Consider the following 19,669-nt stretch of genomic DNA (forward strand, 5'->3'; position numbering starts at 1 on the left):
GGATGCAGTCATTAGGTCAATAACAATATTGAGATTCATAATGTTGTCACAACAATGCCAGCTGTTATGATGTCAACATCTATGAAATGTCAATATCCTCAGAAAGTAGATATATGTAATAATAACATTCTCAGAATGTAGGAGTAAGATACTGGGGGGGGGTGAGGGTTAGGGTTAGGCTGCTGAAGGGGACGTTTATAGGTAGGAATGAGGGATATGATCAGTGTACTCACCAAAACGCCGCTCTGTCTGAAGACTGTGCCGTCACATGACCGCTGGAGCCCGGATGATGCTACTGGAGCTGCTACAGCCATCGGGAGCCGGTACATTATGTCGACATTCTATCTTCTCGATATTTCATCAGTGTCAATACTAAGCATGTCGACATAATACACATCAACATCATCACATCTTTATCTTCTGGAGAGGCTCTTGACGGTATAGAACTAAGCAGGGAATATTCTCGAGATGCACCCAGCACCAACCTTCCCATTCCCATAGAGGTGGGGGGCGGAGTGACCAGGTCAGGGCACTTCTGAGCCCTGCTATAGTGATAGATAGATAGATAGATAGATAGATAGATAGATAGATAGATAGATAGATAGATAGATAGCCCACAAAGTAATACAATCTGAATTTAGTATGCAGGTGAGGTAAAATAATGACTCCATTTATAAGGCAGGAGGTAATCAAAAAGTTGAAAACAAAAATGCCTAAAATGTATAACATGTACCATAAGTAACACTGTGCATGAAAATTTTATTCATGTCCAACAAGGACATCTGACAAATGATCAGCGTTCTTACACTATTCATTATATTACCATGTGTGCTGGAAGCAGGAATGAAGAAAAGCTTTTTAATCATATAAAAGCTGTTATTTCCTTCTGCCATTTCTTCCTAATGGTTATAATTTAGCTGGCCTAACTTTTTACTTCAAGTAATTATGCCAATGAGGCATTATTATTTAAAATGCTAGGCCTCCAAAATCATAAACACCAAACTGCACAGAGAGATCTCGTAAAGGCAGATGTTCTGCATTAAAGTCGCTGTTTCCTAATAGTTATTTCAGAGGAAACCTATTTTTTATGCTGTTTTAGCACTCTAGCCGCATGTTGATCGTCAGACGGAACTGCCTATGAGATTTCTTTTGACTGATATTTTTATTCTAAGCACAATCTTGAAATATTACACCCAATAATTAGTAGAATTACAGCCATGATCATCTACATTTGCTATCCATGCACTTACAGTAACGTTTTTCATTATGACAAAAATGCAAGTTCTCTTGTGTAAGGATATTGATATACTGTACCTTATAAACAGCATCTTAGAAAGTTTTATACTTTCTGACGGAAAACATGAAGTAAAGTAAGCACAGAATGCTTCCAGCAGTTCCTCAGAGCAGGCGTACTGTAAACGGTGCAGGATGGTTCCTCACACAAACATGGCCGCCCTGGGGGAGTATTTTCTTCCCTCCTATAAAGCAACTAATCAATCTGCAAACAAGAAAAACTATTTACGTCATGTCTCATAAAAATATTTAACAACATTGATATCAATATTGTTTGCAATCCAGTGTAAGTACACTACCTGTGCATGGTGTGATTTTCCAAACATACATGCTTAGTGCTTGTACATGCTGTGGTTCTGGTGCCTGCACATGCTGCGGTTCTGGTGCCTGTACATGCTGTGGTTCTGGTGCATGCACATGCTGTGGTTCTGGTGCCTGCACATGCTGAGGTTCTGGTGCCTGTACATGCTGTGGTTCTGGTGCATGCACATGCTGTGGTTCTGGTGCCTGTACATGCTGAGGTTCTGGTGCCTGTACATGCTGTGGTTCTGGTGCATGCACATGCTGTGGTTCTGGTGCCTGTACATGCTGTGGTTCTGGTGCCTGCACATGCTGCAATTCTAGTGCCTGCACATGCTGTGGTTCTAGTGCCGGTACATGCTGTGGTTCTAGTGTCTGTACATGCTGTGGTTCTGGTGCCTGCACATGCTGTGGACCTGTGGTTCTGGTGCCTGCACATGCTGTGGTCCTGGTGCCTGCACATGCTGCAATTGTAGTGCCTGCACATGCTGTGGTTCTAAAGCCAGTACATGCTGTGGTTCTAGTGCCTGTACATGCTGTGGTTCTGATGTCTGTTCATGCTGTGGTTCTGATGCCTGTACATGCTGTGGTTCTAGTGACTATACATGCTGTGGTTCTAGTGACTGTACATGCTGTGGTTCTGGTGCCTGCACATGCTGTGGTTCTGATGCCTGTACATGCTGTGGTTATAGTGCATGCACATGCTGCGGTTCTGGTACCTGCACATGCTGTGGTTCTGGTGCATGACCATGCTGTGGTTCTGGTGCTGCACATGCTGCGGTTCTGGTGCCTGTACATGCTGTGGTTCTGGTGCATGCACATGCTGTGGTTCTGCTGCCTGTACATGCTGCAATTCTAGTGCCTGCACATGCTGTGGTTCTAGTGCCGGTACATGCTGTGGTACTAGTGTCTGTACATGCTGTGGTTCTGGTGCCTGCACATGCTGTGGACCTGTGGTTCTGGTGCCTGCACATGCTGTGGTCCTGGTGCCTGCACATGCTGCAATTCTAGTGCCTGAACATGCTGTGGTTCTAAAGCCAGTACATGCTGTGGTTCTAGTGCCTGTACATGCTGTGGTTCTGATGTCTGTTCATGCTGTGGTTCTGATGCCTGTACATGCTGTGGTTCTAGTGACTATACATGCTGTGGTTCTAGTGACTGTACATGCTGTGGTTCTGGTGCCTGCACTTGCTGTGGTTCTGATGCCTGTACATGCTGTGGTTCTAGTGCTTGTACATGCTGTGGTTTTGGTGCCTGCACATGCTGTGGTTTCGATGCCTGTACATGCTGTGGTTCTGGTGCCTGCACATGCTGTGGTTCTGATGTCTGTACATGCTGTGGGTCGAGTGATTGTATATGCTGTGGTTCTGGTGCCTGCACTTGCTTTGGTTCTGATGCCTGTACATGCTGTGGTTCTAGTGCTTGTACATACTGTGGTTCTGGTGCCTGCATATACTGTGTTTACGATGCTTGTACATGCTGTGGTACTGCAGCTTGAACATGCAGTGATTCTGCTGCCTGTAATTGGTTGATGTTGCTATTGCTTGATTACTAGTCATGTCCTGCACACCCTACACACCCTACAGGAGAGAGCTGCTCTGATCATGTATTTAGAATAATGAATTCATGTCAATAAAGCTGATTCAGAGTTCAACATATGCCCATTTGCAGTGTGTAATTTCAGAATAAAGAAAATTGGCACGAGCAAATATAGGTAATGCAGAATTATAGCATTTTTATCTATGGATATGACCAAAGAGATGGAACTGGGGTGCGATGGGGTGTTCTCACGGGATGTGGTCAGGGGGCCTAATTCAGACCTGATCGCTGGGCAGCGATTTTTGCAGCCCTGCAATCAGATAGTTGCCACCTACTGGGGAAGTGTATTTTAGCTGTGCAAGTGTGTAAATGATTTTGTGCAGTCTCTGCGCAGTCCAGGACTTACTTAGCCGATGCGATCACCTCAGCCTATCCAGGACCGGAAATGACACCAGACGCCCTCCCTTCCAATGCTTGGACACGCCTGCGTTTTTGCAGCCATTCCCTGAAAATGGTCAGTTGCCACCCACAAACGCCCTCTTCCTGTCAGTCACCTTGCCATCGGCGGTGCGATCGCTTTTTTTGCACCATCCCGTTGCTATGCATCAGTCCCCATTGCTGCGGTCCATCGCGCCTGTGCATTGCGGTGCATACGCATGCGCAGCTCGGACCTGATCGCCGGCTGTGAGAAAATGCAGCCTAGCGATCAGGCCTGAATTACCCCCGAGATACCAACATTGGAATCCCAACGGTCAGAATCCTGATATATCCCAACGGTAAGTACTGGGCTTAGGTAAGTACTGGGCTAAGTTCGGCACTAGGGATGGTTATGGTTATGCAAAAGGAGGGTTAGGCTGTGGGAGGGGTGGGATAAGGTTAAAATACTTACCGGAATCTGTTGGGATTTTGAACGTTGGGATGTCGATGTGAGCAGTCTGAATGTCAGGATGGTGACTGCCAGGTTTTCTACACCATCCCGTTCTCACATACTGTAGGCAAGGTTCAGCGAGTGTGTGTTCAAGCAAATACATCCCATGCAATTCTGGACATGAGCTAAAATATCACCTTTTGGAGGCATATCTTTTGCCCCTACTTTAGGGCAGGTGCAATCACATGCTGATGACTAGTTGCACATGCTGCAAATGCAGAAGCAGCTGCATCTAGAGATGCATTCCCCTCTGCATATGATAAAATAAGTGCATTGTTTTCAGTGCATGCTTCTTAGGAGCGATGTGCCCCTAAATCGCTCCTAAATCTAACATGCAACATGTATAGAAATGTGGTGACTGTCTCTATAACACAACACCTAGTAAAATAGGTACAGATAGAGAATTAGCACTCTTGGCGACCTATTCATTATCACTAATGGACAGGGTCTTCTTATTGTAAAGGCGCACTGGGCAGCTGCCCGACTCGCGCAATTCTAGGGGCCTTTGAGCAGGGGTGGATGGTGGGCATACAATCAGAGCATCGAGGCAGCATTCTTTACCTGCCTCCCAGCCTGCAGACAGACAATGACTGGTTGTCAGCATGCTCTAACCATCCATCCACCAATCAGGGTGCTGACAGCCATTCACTGTATGGAAGTGTGTGGAGAGATGGTGCAACACCGTAGAAGGGGCATGTCTTTTTTTTTTTTAGTTGGTTCACATGAATGGGTGGTTAGGGGCCAGTGCATTGCTTTGCGCAGGGCCTACAATGTGTTAAGATGGCCTTGCTAGCAGACCCTTTCCTTATTAGGGGCCATCCTGAATTCAGCAAACTCTGAAAGCTGAACGTTTTTCAGAGTTTGCCTGTGGGAACCAATGCCATCTTCAGATGGCATTGATTCCCATAGCCCTGCTCTTTACTATGCGGAGGACGTCCAGAGTTGCAAAGAGATAGTCGAGTGGATCCCTCCGCCGTCTCTGCATTAAATGTCCTGCGGCCATGCACTTGTTTAACCTCAGGCCACGTATGCGCACAAGACTGGCACGGCAGCGGTTGGTAACACTGTTACCTCAGTAGTGGTGTTACCTGTCGCAGGTACAGCTGCTTTTTGGAGCATACGTCCCCACACCGGAGCAATACTGAATTGCTCTGGTAATTAAGTATCCACTTCCTCAACTATTCGATAAGGAATAGGCCCGTTGGTATTTTCTGAGAAATTTACATGCACCTTATCCTTTAATACCTAGTGGAAAAGCAAAATGGAAATATGCCCACTTACTTCTTTTCTGCCGGCAGTAAAATAAATGTTTTGGATCAGCTAATTTAGTTACATTGATCATTATGCGCTATGTTAGTTTAAAGGGTGTAATGTGCCTTTTTGTGCACGCAAAACACATTCACCCACACATTAACACTTCCTACACAGGGCTCTATTAAAAGACTTTCAAAATCAAATGTATAACAAACTTCAAAGAGCAATGTAAATGTAATACAGGTCTCCATTCTAGACATGTGCTGCAAGTTTCATTATTGACACCAGTTTAAAAGAGAATGTGTCTCTAAGATCTATAGTGCATTTTTATTCTCTTTAATTAGCACAAAGCAGGTTTCCTCTGTGCCCCTATTTACAGCAGAGGAAGCAGATGGGTCCTCTCTCATTGTTGCTGCAGTCAAGTTAAACAGCCCTTCCTTGTTGTGAGTGTGTTTACTAATGCAGAGCGTCTTTTCGTGCATTTTTTTTGCAATGATCGAGTTGCACGGGAGTTGGTGGCTCTCCAGCACCCTGTGTACCTTGACTCATTACAGATAAGGAAGGATGCCTCTGTGTGTTATGCACTATACGTGCTCCTTCATACCTTACAGCAGTAGATTGTGAGGCATGGACGTAACTACAATGGGTACAAGGGGTGCCATTGCTATGGGGCCTAGAGGCTTAGGGGTCCTGGACCCAGATTATACAGTTGCATATTAATTTCCCAGATTTGGCTGCTAAGCAATTACTGTAGGTCTGATCCTTTGCCCAACCTGAATTGTGTGATGCTACATTTTCAGTGAGAGTTGTTTGTAGTTGATGTAATAATGGCAAGGGGGCACTGTAATGTGGTATAATTTGAACTGGATGCCACTGTGACGTGGCACAAAATTAACTGGAGGCCGCTATCATATTTCATAGTCTGATCTGCTCATTGTAATGTTGAGGGCACTATAATGTTACATAATGAGAACTGGGGCACTGTAATGTGGCGCAATATGAAATGGAGGGCACGCTAATGTGGCATAATGTGAGCAGGGGGCACTATACAGCATGTGAATCGGGGATACTGGGAGGCATAATGTGTACTGGCAGCCCTACAATGGGACGTAATGTCAACTAGGGAACTACAATGGTTCGTAAAATAAACTAGGGTACTACTATAGGGCATAATATTAGGCATTGGGATAGCTAGCTGGGAGGCAAGATTAGCACATTCTGGGGGATATATATCAAGCCTTGGAGAGAGAGTGGTTGATTTTTGCAGCTTCTCTACATTATCTCTATCCAAGGCTTGAGACTTCTCACTCTCTGACGCTAACCTAGGAGTTGCAGAGGAGTTATCCGCCTGCAGATCACATGGGTGAATGGAAGCACAGAGGATCTCTTTTTACTATTAATCCCATACAAGACACAGGAGGAAATGTATAAAACCTTTTGAGCCAGATAAAGTCGACAAGTTGCCTATGCCAATCAATTAGCACCTAGCTGTCTTTTTTTAGACTGTGCTAGATAAATGAAATCTAGATGCTGATTGGTTGTTGGTCAACTTCTTCACTTTGATACATTTACCTTACAATGTAATAAAGAAATACTGTAACATGACAGGAAAACAAGATACAAGGTTGCTTACGTTCTTATTGCATAGCTTTCTCTTTACAAAATAAAGGTGGCCATGTGTCAATATTTTTTCAACCACTTTGGCCATGTTAGATCATGCTTGCCATTTTTATAACCTGGGCACGCCGAAAGAATCCATTGGGAGTGACCCAGGTGGTAGTTGTGGCAGTATGGCAATGTGATTTGTGTATACTGTGGTACCACTGCTGCTGTACAGTGCTGTAATTCACTGCTAACTGTGTCAGGGGGCCCCTGGAGCCAAGAGGCTGGTCTACCCCCCTATGAATCTCTTGGACATCCCGGAAGAGTAGGCAAGTATGTTTTAGGTGAAATTTGCCTAAATTTGTACTGACAGTTTTTAAAATTATTAAAACCTTTTCAATTGGTCTATTTACTAAGCCTTGGGTGAAGATAAAGAGGACGGAGATACTGTACCAGCCAACCAGCTGTTATGATCCTGACACTCAGGTCAGGGGAGATCTTATACTGTGAGACCTGAGTACCAGGATGTAATGCTGGAAAGGGGAAACGGAATGGGAATAGCCCCTGGCGCCCTACCTCCGTTGTCTTACCCGTGCTGTCAGTTCACTCTTGCGAGACTATGGTTTCTTGGGCCCATGGTAGCCGCGTTTGAAGGGCGGATTACGTCTGCCCAACTCCGATGCCCCCTCAGGTCTTAAGGAGAGACAAAGAGTGAACCGAGGCAGGGTAATAACAAGGGGCCCTCTAAATAAACAACAAGGCCAGGGGCTACTGGCTAACCTGAAACTAAAAGTATGCACGGCTTACCGCCAGGGAAAAGAACAACCAAAATAATCCACTTGTCCACTCTCCTACACGGCACCGCCGAGTACCGGAGAGGACTATGGAAGCGGAAACCTCCGCAAATGCTCCAATGCAAGAAAATAATACTAAAGCGGCCTAGGCCGTAACACGCAACAGGGCCGCCACTCACAAAACCAAGTGGGAACTTAAATCGACTGCCACAGGTAAATGAGGACCAGGAGAACTCCTTGGGACCAGATGACAAACTCCAAGATTCAGGGACTCAGAGAACTGGAGAGACCGGACACAGCAGACCAGGAACAGACGTTCACCAAACATGAGCATCATGCAGGAAGCTATCACCGGCGTCTGTGTGAGGCACTGAGGAGGCATTTAACAGGGAACCCTCCAATAAGAGCACAGAGCCTAATTACAATAAATGTCGTGCAGCTGCCTTGCTGCACGACCAGAGAACATGTGTGAACACTTTAATTAATCAATCCCTGCAACGGGGAACGCGGTCCACCTGTGGCATCCCCATTGCTAAGGTCCCAGCGGCTCGGCGCACCCGGCGTCCTAGCGTTGCTAGGGACCCGGCGGCTCAGCACGCATGGCGTCCCTAGTTGCTAGGCACCGGGCGGGCAAGGAGGAGGGTGCAGCGACCGCGGTCGTCGCTTGGAGATGGACCGAGCGACGCCATGGACCGCGGCGCCTAACAGTACCCTCCCCTTGAGGAGGGGTCAAAGAACCCCTAAAGCCCGGCTTCTGAGGAAACTCCTGAAAAAATAATCTCTTGAGTTTAGTGGCATGAAGATCTCTATCCAAGACCCAAGATCTTTCCTCCGGACCATAGCCTTTCCAGTGAACCAAAAAATAAAGCCGGCCCCGAGAAATTTTTGAATCTAAAACCCTCTCTACCAAGAACTCCTGTTGCCCCTGAACATCCACCGGAGATCTACCCTGGAAAGTCCTCCGAGGAAATCTCCTGGAAGAAAAATACTGTTTAAAAAGGGAACAGTGGAAAGTATTTCCAATTCTGAGAGATCTTGGCAAGCGTAGCCGAAAAGCAACTGGGTTGACCTTTTTAATGACAAGGAATGGTCCAATAAATTTGGGTCCCAATCTAGCCGAAGGTTGTCGGAGCTTGATGTTGCGAGTTGACAACCACACCTTATCTCCCACCTTAAAAGTGCAAGGACGTCGGAGCCTATCAGAAAATTTCTTTTCTCGGAAGGCAGCTTTTCTCAGGGCAAGGTGCACTTTTCTCCAAATTGCTCTGAGATGGGAGGTTAAGGTCAACGAGGAGACTGGAGAATGATGGAAAAAAGAGTTGGCTCTAGGATGAAAACCAAAGACTGAAAAGAATGGGGACTCCTTGGTGGAGGAATGACAGGAGTTATTATAAGCAAATTCGGCTAAAGGAAGAAATTCAGACCAATTCATTCTGGAGTTTGGCCGAATACAAGCGTAAATATTGTTTTAATGACTGGTTGACTCGTTCGGTTTGCCCGTTAGACTGTGGATGGTAACCAGATGTTAAAGACAGTTTCATATTCAATGAGGCACAAAAACGTTTCCAGAATCGTGCGATAAATTGCGGACCCCGATCAGAGACAATATCAGTGGGCAAACCATGGAGCCTGAACACATGGCGGAGGAACAAAACTGCCAACCCTTGAGCAGAGGGTAATCGGGGAAGAGCAATGAAATGAGCCATTTTACTAAAACGGTCCACTACCACCCAAATGACTCGACATCCGGCTGAAAGGGGAAGGTCCACCACGAAATCCATGGATATATGAGACCATGGCCTGAGAGGAATGGCAAAAGGTATGAGTTGCCCGATCGGCAACGAACGAGGGACCTTATGCTGTGCACAAACCTGACAGGAGTGGACAAATTCTTTTACGTCTTTAGAAAGACTAGGCCACCACACAGAGCGAGAGACCAGCTCCAAGGTCTTAGTGATACCTGGATGACCAGAGACCTTGTTGTCATGAAACTCAGCTACACTAAAACAGTGCCTCTCAAAAATTCAGGGACAAAAAGATGACCAGCAGGAGTAAGTCTAGGAGCCTGATGTTGAAGCTGGTTTAACTGAGTAAATAAATCCTGTGTGAGACCTGCCCAGATGACAGAAGATGGAACTATGGGGGTAGTAACAGGATTGCTATTGTGAACCAGAAGAAAGCAACGTGACAGGGCATCAGCTTTCGTATTCTTGGAACCAGGCCTGAAGGTGATAATAAACCTGAAACGAGTAAAAAACAATGCCCAACGTGCCTGCCGAGCATTAAGCCGTTTAGCTGACTCAATATATTGCAGGTTCTTATGGTCAGTAAATACTGTAATAGTATGCCTAGCTCCCTCCAGCCAATGCTTACACTCCTCGAAAGCCCATTTAACTGCCAGTAATTCCCGATTACCAACGTCATAGTTGGATTCTGCGGAGGAGAATATCCTGGACATGAAGGCACAAGGATGCAATTCCTGAGACTCCGGATCTTCCTGAGAAAGGATAGCCCCCACTCCAACCTCTGAGGCATCAACCTCAACAATAAAGGGGAGCTCCGGATTAGGGTGTCTGAGGACAGGAGCCGAGACAAAGGCCTGCTTCAAGGCCCAAAAGGCAGACTTAGCTTCAGGCGACCAATTGGAAGGATCCGCTCCTTTTTTAGTCAAAGCTACTATAGGAGCGACCAGGTCAGAAAAGGTATGAATGAACCGCCTGTAATAATTTGCAAACCCTAAAAAGCGCTGAATTGCTTTTAAATTAGTGGGTTGCGCCCAATTAAGGATGGCCTGAAGTTTTTTCGGTTCCATAAAAAATCCCTGGGGAGAAATAATGTACCCCAAGAAGGACACTTCTGTGATGTGAAAATCACACTTCTCAAGCTTAGCGTATAAATGATTCTCTCGTAGTTTTTGAAGAACCAGACGCACCTGGGTAACATGTTGTTCCATAGACTCAGAGTAAATCAAAATGTCATCTAAATAAACGACCACGAACTTCCCAAGGAAGTCACGGAGAACATCGTTGATGAGGTCCTGAAACACCGCAGGAGCATTTGACAGGCCAAACGGCATCACCAGGTATTCATAGTGACCCGACTGAGTGCTGAAAGCCGTCTTCCACTCATCCCCAGATCTTATTTGGATGAGGTTGTAAGCTCCCCTAAGATCGATTTTTGAAAAGATCATGGCGGAGCGTAACTGATCAAAAAGTACTGAAATCAAAGGCAAAGGATAGGTGTTTTTAACTGAAATCTTATTCAAAGCCCGAAAATCAATACATGGTCTGAGTGACCCATCTTTTTTCTCGACAAAGAAAAAAACCTGCACTCAACAGAGATTTCGAAGGCCTAATAAAGCCTTTTTTCAGGCTTTCCTGAATGTAATTATTCATGGCTGTGGTTTCTGGCCCAGACAGGGCATATAATCTCCCCTTAGGCAAAGTGGCACCTGGTACTAACTCAATCGCACAGTCATAGGACCGATGGGGAGGCAGAATGTCCGCATTGCCTTTGGAGAACACATCGGCAAAATCTTGATATTCTATATGAATAAGTTCTGGGACGACTGCCGCAACCCGGACTGGATGGGAAATACATTCCTTAACACAAAAAGGACCCCATTGGGAAATCTCCCCAGACCGCCAATCTATGGTGGGATTATGAAAGGCAAGCCAGGGGTGACCCAAAACTACAGGAACAGCCGGACAATGTGTAAGGTAAAATTCTATGTCTTCAGAATGTAAGGCCCCCACTGTCAGTAATACTGGAGGTGTGTGGTGAGTAATTATCCCATTGGAAAGCGGACCCCCATCCAAGCCGTGCATGGTGATACGTTTGTCCAGTGGTATCTGTGGAATGCCTAAAGCCTTAGCCCAAGCCAAGTCCATAAAATTTCCTGCAGCTCCACTGTCGACGAAGGCCGACACCAATGAACTGAGGCTGCCAAAGGAAATCTTAACAGGAACTAATAGAGAATCATTTGAGGAGATTAGCTGCAGACCCAAGTGAACCCCCTCACAATTCACTTGGTCAGAGCGTTTCCCGACTTGTTTGGGCAGTTGCGAGCAATATGTCCCTTACCACCACAATACAAACAAAGACCGGAACTTAATCTTCTGGTTCTTTCCTATGGAGACAGCCGGGAGAGACCCATCTGCATGGGCTCCTCGACGTCCTCAGGAAAGGTATATACACAAGGATTAGGCCTAAAAGTTGTACCTCTTTCAGCCCTCCGCTCTCGGAGATGACGATCTATTTTAATAGCAAGCTCCATGAGTTTGTCGAGAGTCTCAGGAGCGGGGTACTGAAGGAGACTGTCTTTAATAAGTTCAGACAAACCGAGGCGAAACTGACTGCGCAGGGCCGGGTCATTCCAGCCACAGTCGTTCGACCAACGGCGAAATTCGGTACAATACACCTCTGCTGGATTTTTACCTTGTTTAAGGGCATGCAGGTGACTCTCAGCTGATGCCTCTCTATCTGGGTCATCATATAACAGGCCTAACGATTTAAAAAAGGCATCTACAGATAACAAAGCAGGATCATCTGTTCTTAACCCAAACGCCCAGGTCTGTGGATCACCCTGGAGCAACGACATAACTATCCCAACCCGCTGAGACTCAGTACCAGAGGAACGAGGCCTTAAACGAAAATAAAGCTTACAAGCTTCCTTAAAATTAAAAAAATCTTTTCGGTTACCCAAAAAACGGTCGGGTAAATGCATCTTTGGTTCTAGGACCACACTCGGGGAGGCTCGCAAAAGATCTTCCTGCGATTTCACCCGAAGAGTAAGGTCCTGAACCATCTGAGTTAGTTCATGAATTTGGTTAACCAAAAGCTGACCGGGATTTGGCCCTAACCCTGCCGGATTCATGAGGCCGAATTTTACTCTCACCAAAACAAAAAATGGAAAAAATAAACCCCCTTTTTTTTTTTTTTAATGTTGTGGGCCGGTGATAATGTTATGATCCAGACACTCAGGTCAGGGGAGATCTTATACTGTGAGACCTGAGAACCAGGATGTAATGCTGGAAAGGGGAAACGGAATGGGAATAGCCCCTGGCGCCCTACCTCCGTTGTCTTATCTGTGCTGTCAGTTCACTCTTGCGAGACTACGGTTTCTTGGGCCCATGGCAGCCGCGTTTGAAGGGCGGATTACGTCTGCCCAACTCCGATGCCCCCTCAGGTCTTAAGGAGAGACAAAGAGTGAACCGAGGCAGGGTAATAACAAGGGGCCCTCTAACTAAACAACAAGGCCAGGGGCTACTGGCTAACCTGAAACTAAAAGTATGCGTGCCTTACCGCCAGGGAAAATAACAACCAAAATAATCCACTTGTCCACTCTCCTACACGGCACCGCCGAGTACCTGAGAGGACTATGGAAGCGGAAACCTCCGCAAATGCTCCAATGCAAGAAAATAATATTAAAGCGGCCTAGGCCGTAACACGCGGCAGGGCCGCCACTCACGAAACCAAGTGGGAACTTAAATCGACTGCCACAGGTAAATGAGGACCAGGAGAACTCCTTGGGACCAGATGACAAACTCCAAGATTCAGGGACTCAGAGAACTGGAGAGACCGGACACAGCAGACCAGGAACAGACGTTCACCAAACATGAGCAGCATGCAGGAAGCTATCACCGGCGTCTGTGTGAGGCACTGAGGAGGCATTTAACAGGGAACCCTCCAATAAGAGCACAGAGCCTAATTACAATAAATGTCGTGCAGCTGCCTTGCTGCACGACCAGAGAACATGTGTGAACACTTTAATTAATCAATCCCTGCAACGGGGAACGCGGTCCGCCTGTGGCGTCCCCGTTGCTAAGGTCCCAGCGGCTCGGCGCCCCCGGCGTCCTAGCGTTGCTAGGGACCCGGCGGCTCAGCACGCATGGCGTCCCTAGTTGCTAGGCGCCGGGCGGGCAAGGAGGAGGGTGCAGCGGCCGCGGTCGACGCTTGGAGATGGACCGAGCGACGCCACGGACCGCGGCGCCTAACACCAGCTCCTAACTGTCATTTTTCAAACCCAGCCTGTAACATGACAGGAGCTGATTGGCTGGTACTTTATCTCCATCCACTTTATCTCCATCCAAGGCTTAGTAAATAAACATCATAATCTTTTATGGCTTAAAATACTGTAAGACCAATGACTATCATCCTTATGTGTGCAGTGACTGCCGAAAGGGGAAGCGGTCAAAATACCGCTAGTTGGGAACCCGGTGGTCACAATGCAGATGCCGGAACACTGGCACCACAGGGTACTCTCCCTCTGTGGGTGTCCACGACACCCATAGAGAGAGAATATAACCTGTAGTGAGTGCAGCGAGCCACCGTGCCCACAGCGTGGCGAGCACAGTATGTCCACAATCGGCTTCCTAGTGCTCACCCTGCTGCCGGCATACTGGTGTTGGAATGCCGATGTCAGTATACTGATGGCCGGCATCCCGGCTGCCGGTAATTCATACTGAATGCGCCAAAAGCCCTAGTAGGACCTCTAGAATCTACTTGCTCTACAAAATCACTGAAAAAATAAATATATGTTGTGTTGGATACCAAACATGACATGATAAAAGGTGGCTATGACATATGGTTATATGTGGGTCATGAGGATAATGGTGAAAATTTTGCATATACATTTGGTGGCAAGGCACTTTTATAAGCATAACATGTGGTAGTTTCTTTTGAAAACCCTGCTAAACCACCAAGTTGTGTACACACACACACACACACACACACACACACACACACACACACACACACACTCATCACTAGGGGGTGCAATGGGTCAAGGGGTAACACCAAATTGCTGGCTCCTTTGAATTGACAGGGAGCTGGGTGCTGCACTCTGCCACTATATGCAGCACGTGGTTCATGTCACTGAGAATAAGCCAGCAGTGTAACCAAAGTCCCTGGGGGCAGCTCAGCATCTTTGGGAATGCTGGGCCCTCCTCTGTAGTGATGAAAATGGGGACATGCTGCCATGCCTCTTCCCCGAGGCCACATCCCCTTTCTGTTGTGCGCTGAGCTCTAAGTTGCACCCCTGTGTACACACACCAGTGGATATATAATTAACACAGGCCACAAGTCCAGTGAAACTTAACCAGTTAGTGTGGTTAGTATCGCACTCCACCTCTGCCAGCAAGACCTGGTGCCACCAAAATAAATAATACTGTGAAATAAAAACATTGTCACTATTAGGAAAATAAAAAATACTTTTATAAAAAATTTGACTTCAAACACACTTTTATCATTTATTTATCTCCTGATCCAGGGTGGTCCTCTCCTTCATTCATCATGTAGTCCTGTCGGGAAAAAAAATCAAATCCTAGACATGTTGCAGACTTGCTCCTTGTGGAGCCACAATGCAAATCACAAACTTACAACTACTAGTGATCTCAAATCCTTTCAGTGCTCCAGTCATGGCCGCTGAGATACCCATAAGGTCCCAATTCTCTATGGAACAGTGTGACCAAGAGCGTGTGGCTAGTCCCCATTGGGTGCTCTCAGCATAAACTATGTGGGGTACCTTGCCATCTTCAAGGTCTTGCTTATGCCTCTCAGTCAAGTCTGGGTCCCTACAGTAGCCTTGGTAATTCATATCTACCCCGATCTCTGTACTACTGTCTCCAGCTGGACATACAGTACCACAGCTGAGCATATTGTATAATTCCCTAACATAAACCTGTGGTGATTTTAAAAATAAATTAGACAGTATCTGATATGGTTACTATTGGGATCTAGCCAATGTCCTAACTTATCACTACCTACACTTAATGGGTGAAATTCAAAATGATATATCACGCCCAATGTCCTGTCTAAAATGATTTACGTTATCGTGCATATCGCGCTCATAGTAATCAGGTTTAGCCGTGTAAAGGGTTGGGTGCCTCGCTACTCCAAGGGTAGCGAGCTGAAATAATTATACCATGCCCCTGAGGGCAGAAAAAGAACGGATGTGGAAAGGGGTGAAAAGAATGGAATCCCGCCCATTGAGTCATAGGGCGGGATGCAATGAAGTCCAAGTTTGGCAGTAGCGCAAGATGCCAACCCGAACACAAACTTTTTTTTTAAAGGGTCAACCATGTACAAGGCATGGGTTACAGTTGTACATGATTGCCTCTTTAAAAAAAAGTCTGTATTCGGCCACCATTACATCCTGGCCATTGTGTTTGTTTAATTTTAAATTAAAATTAACATATTATTTAGTTTACTGTACACACCATTAATTTTATTCTATGAGGATACTTCTATGCACATGCCTAGTAGTGCATGTGTTTATAAGTTGCATTAGTCTTGGTTGAGCAGAAAATAAGCTGTTAATTACTCCCCAGTCTAATTAGTATGAGACTAGCAATTTACTATAACCAATAACAGTAGGGTAAGTCAGATTCCAGTAATTTTAAGAAAATATCATCAAAATGGGAATGATTTGACTTAATCCATTTAGTTTAAAGGGAGCAAATCTGTTTTCGCACAGCGGACAATCAGGTACTACTGTAACTGCGCATTAGTATGCACCGCAATGTGCACGCACGTCAGACAGCAACAAAGGGCATCGCCAGTCAGCGACGGGATAGTGCAAAAAATCAGATCACATGGGCGTTTGCAAAGGGGATTGACAAGAGGAAGCCATTTGTGGGTGGTTACTGACCGTTTATTGGGAGTGTCCGGAAAAACACAGGCGTGCCCAATCGTTTTCAGGGAGGGTGTCTGACGTCACCTCCGGCCCCGATCAGCCTGTTGTGATCGCACTGTAGTAGTAAGTCCTGGGCTGCGCAGAGACTGCACAAAGTGGATTTTAGCAGCTCGGCGTACACATAGCATTGCACACTTGCACAGCGAATTTACACTCCCCCTGGAGGTGGCGACTATCTGAATACAGGACAGCAAAATTAGCAGTCCAGCGATCAGATCTGAATCACCCCCACTATACATACTTACTTAAATGTGTATGTAATACAGAAAAAACATTTACGATTTCAAATGGATTATAATTAAGATTTAATGTGATGTACAGTATACCAGCACTCCTACCTTTCAGAAAAGCAGAACCCCCCAGGGCATTCCCTGCATTCAACAAGATGGCTGGCTTGTCCTTGGTATGTGATATTGAATGCCAGAAAAGTACATTGCCTATGCCACAGTTAACACAATGCATAATATTATGCTAACCTGTATACATGTTTCCAGGCATGCTAACGAGAGCTTTGTAAACAGCAGTTCACTTTAACCTTATTCGTGTCTGCGCAAGTCTGTCATACACGTTTCACAACTTTTGAGTGATAATGGATTAGAGTTCATCAGTGTAGGATAATAATATAAAATAATCCATAGTTAGGATATTACAATAACACTGATAAATTATTTACAACACCAATATCAGGGAATTCTCAAAATGTCCACAACTTGGCACATTGAAGCTCTCAAAGCTAATCTTATTTTGGGCTATTATGATTGGACTACTGTTTGATCCAAAGCTCCGAAAGATATCATTTGAATTTTGGTGATATGGGACTGCAAATGTAGCAGTCCAACAACCACAGAAGCCATGTGCATGAAGCAACTAGCTGTCCGCACTATGACCCTCACGATAATGTCTGGCTTAATGATTATATGACAAGAGCTGCACAATTTCCTCCTTGCTTCATCATACATGTGGCCAGCCTTCACGTGGGTGCACTTATATGGTGCCTGGAATATGTAAATGTGTATGTATCTGCCATGTCTAAGTAACTTTACTGATTATTACTTTCATGCTACAGTTTTAATGACTATGCAACACAACAAAATAGTGCAAAGCTTGTCATCTGTAAATAGCCCCACAATTTGTAAAAAATAAATAAATAATGTTTGTTCACGTGACAAAAAGAAAATTTAAGGCACATCATCAAGTCTTGAAAAATAATTTAAGAATTAATAAGGGCTGTCTGTGGTTACAGTAGATGGTTACATGGTATTAGTACCTTATTATGCATATGGAGCATATGGAGCAAACATACTCCTCAGTGCAGCAAAATAAGATGCCGATTGGCACAGAAGTCCAAAAACAAACTCCCCTGTATACACAGATAATATTTAGTCATTCACACAGCATCTGCCTCAATGGTTAGACCCCAAGTAACTAATCTGCATGATCTTGCAATGTGGGAGGAAATCTTAGCACCCAGAGAATACCCATAAAACCACGAGAAGAACATACAAACTTTACACAGATATGGCCTTCGTGGGAACCAAACTCATGACCTCAGTTCTGTGAGACAGCAAACTAACCATTGTGCCACTATGCTGCCCATCTACACTGTAGCACACAAATTCCAGGAAAATAAAGGCAATCTACTTTGTAGTATATATTTGCATTTCACTGGATATTGGTAATTATATATAATGTTGTTTGTTGCCCTTCGAAAACAAATCAAAGATATATTGCACCATAGGAGATATGTTAATTAGACGTGCCAACATATCACATCATACCACTATCCATTGTATTTATGTTTGTGTTTACATGAAATAAATATTTATGTTAGCTGATAAAACCCGTCTCCCTAATCCTGCAGCCTACTGGGGATTCCAGACAACCCTAATTAGGCTGGAAAATGTTTTCCCACATCTCACACAGTAATGGGGATCCACACAATGTCTATTTAATAATAGAAACTTCTTGGCCTCATGTATGTCCCCAGATGTCTTAGAATTATTTTTCTATCTCAGATTAATACTAGGAGATAAAATGACAACCATGCCTTGTGGAAACTTCATTTTAACAGGAGTACGGATGTGTTTCTCCCATAATTGATTGAAAAGGTCATTCGTGACCTTAATATGGGTTATGGTCTTAATTGAACCAGTCACTGTAAGTGGAAATTGGAGTGGGGGGTAATCTGCGTTAAGGAGCGTAGAACACACACTATCTAGACGTGACAAATGGCTAGTCAGTGTGCAACCATGCATTCCATTTGCTAATGCACTCATTTCCAATCAAGAAAAAACTTTTAATTTCCCTTCATTATATATCATCAGCTCAATTAACCTTTATATTTGCAATAAAATACTCATAAATTACCACTTTCTCAGCTTGTTTTGCTTTGAGCTCTGCGGCTGTTACTTGTCATCTGTTATTCTGTGGCATTTGTTTATTTAAAACGTTGCACGCAGTTTTGTGAATATTTGTTTTGTTGCTTTACTTTTTTTTTATTTAATGTCTGCCTGCTTCCATTTTACTGCTTACTAACATTTATATATTTTGCTTTTTTTTCTGTTTTGCTATTATTTTGCCTTCAAAAGTTGCATTGATGAAAGCTGACTTGCAAGGTAGACTGCACTGTGTGTCTAATCTAAGACTGAAACCCAATGCACACATGATGAATCCTTAAAATGTCTGTACATTTGTGCATCAGAGTGTCCCTTTTGTAAACTGTCCCCTTTCTTCCTTTAGAAAACAGCTGAATACAGACGTTCAGTAATTAGCATATATTTTGCATAAGGGCTTTCAGTCTTGCTGATGTGTGTATAGTAACTACCTTATTGCTTTGATCATACCCTTCTAATGTGTTTATTTTGCAATGTTCCGGTTATAATTCTTTAAAGGTAGAGTAGAATTGTTTGTCCCTTTTTTTTGTCCCAGTAGGGCATGTCAGCATTTTAATACACAGAAAAAAAAACACATGGGATCGTTAAAGCATGCAAATCAATACTTGCCAACATCCAATAAAGCTGTTTTTTCCCTCTTCATTATAAAGTTTTAATCCCTTATGTAACAAAAATCCACTATTTTATTTTTAACATGCATGTTGATTTTTATCATATCCAACACTGCATATTTATCCAATTAAAGTTCATTAAACAAACTATTTTAAATGTTACTATTTAACTTAAAAAAACAACGCTACTAATTGGTTTATAATTATATACAGAAACAATTAAAAGCCTGCATCAGCCAAAACCAATAAGAAATTGGAAA

General features: G+C 44.6%; 1 protein-coding gene across 18 annotated transcripts in view; it reads left to right on the forward strand.

Moving 5' to 3' along the window:
- The window catches only part of NRXN1 (neurexin 1), a 1,686,961-nt gene that overhangs the window by 981,081 nt on the left and 686,211 nt on the right, over nt 1-19,669 (forward strand). The gene's annotated exons all lie outside the window — the stretch shown is intronic.

The sequence above is a fragment of the Pseudophryne corroboree genome, chromosome 4 (genome assembly GCF_028390025.1).
Source record: "Pseudophryne corroboree isolate aPseCor3 chromosome 4, aPseCor3.hap2, whole genome shotgun sequence".
Taxonomy (NCBI): Eukaryota; Metazoa; Chordata; class Amphibia; order Anura; family Myobatrachidae; genus Pseudophryne; species Pseudophryne corroboree.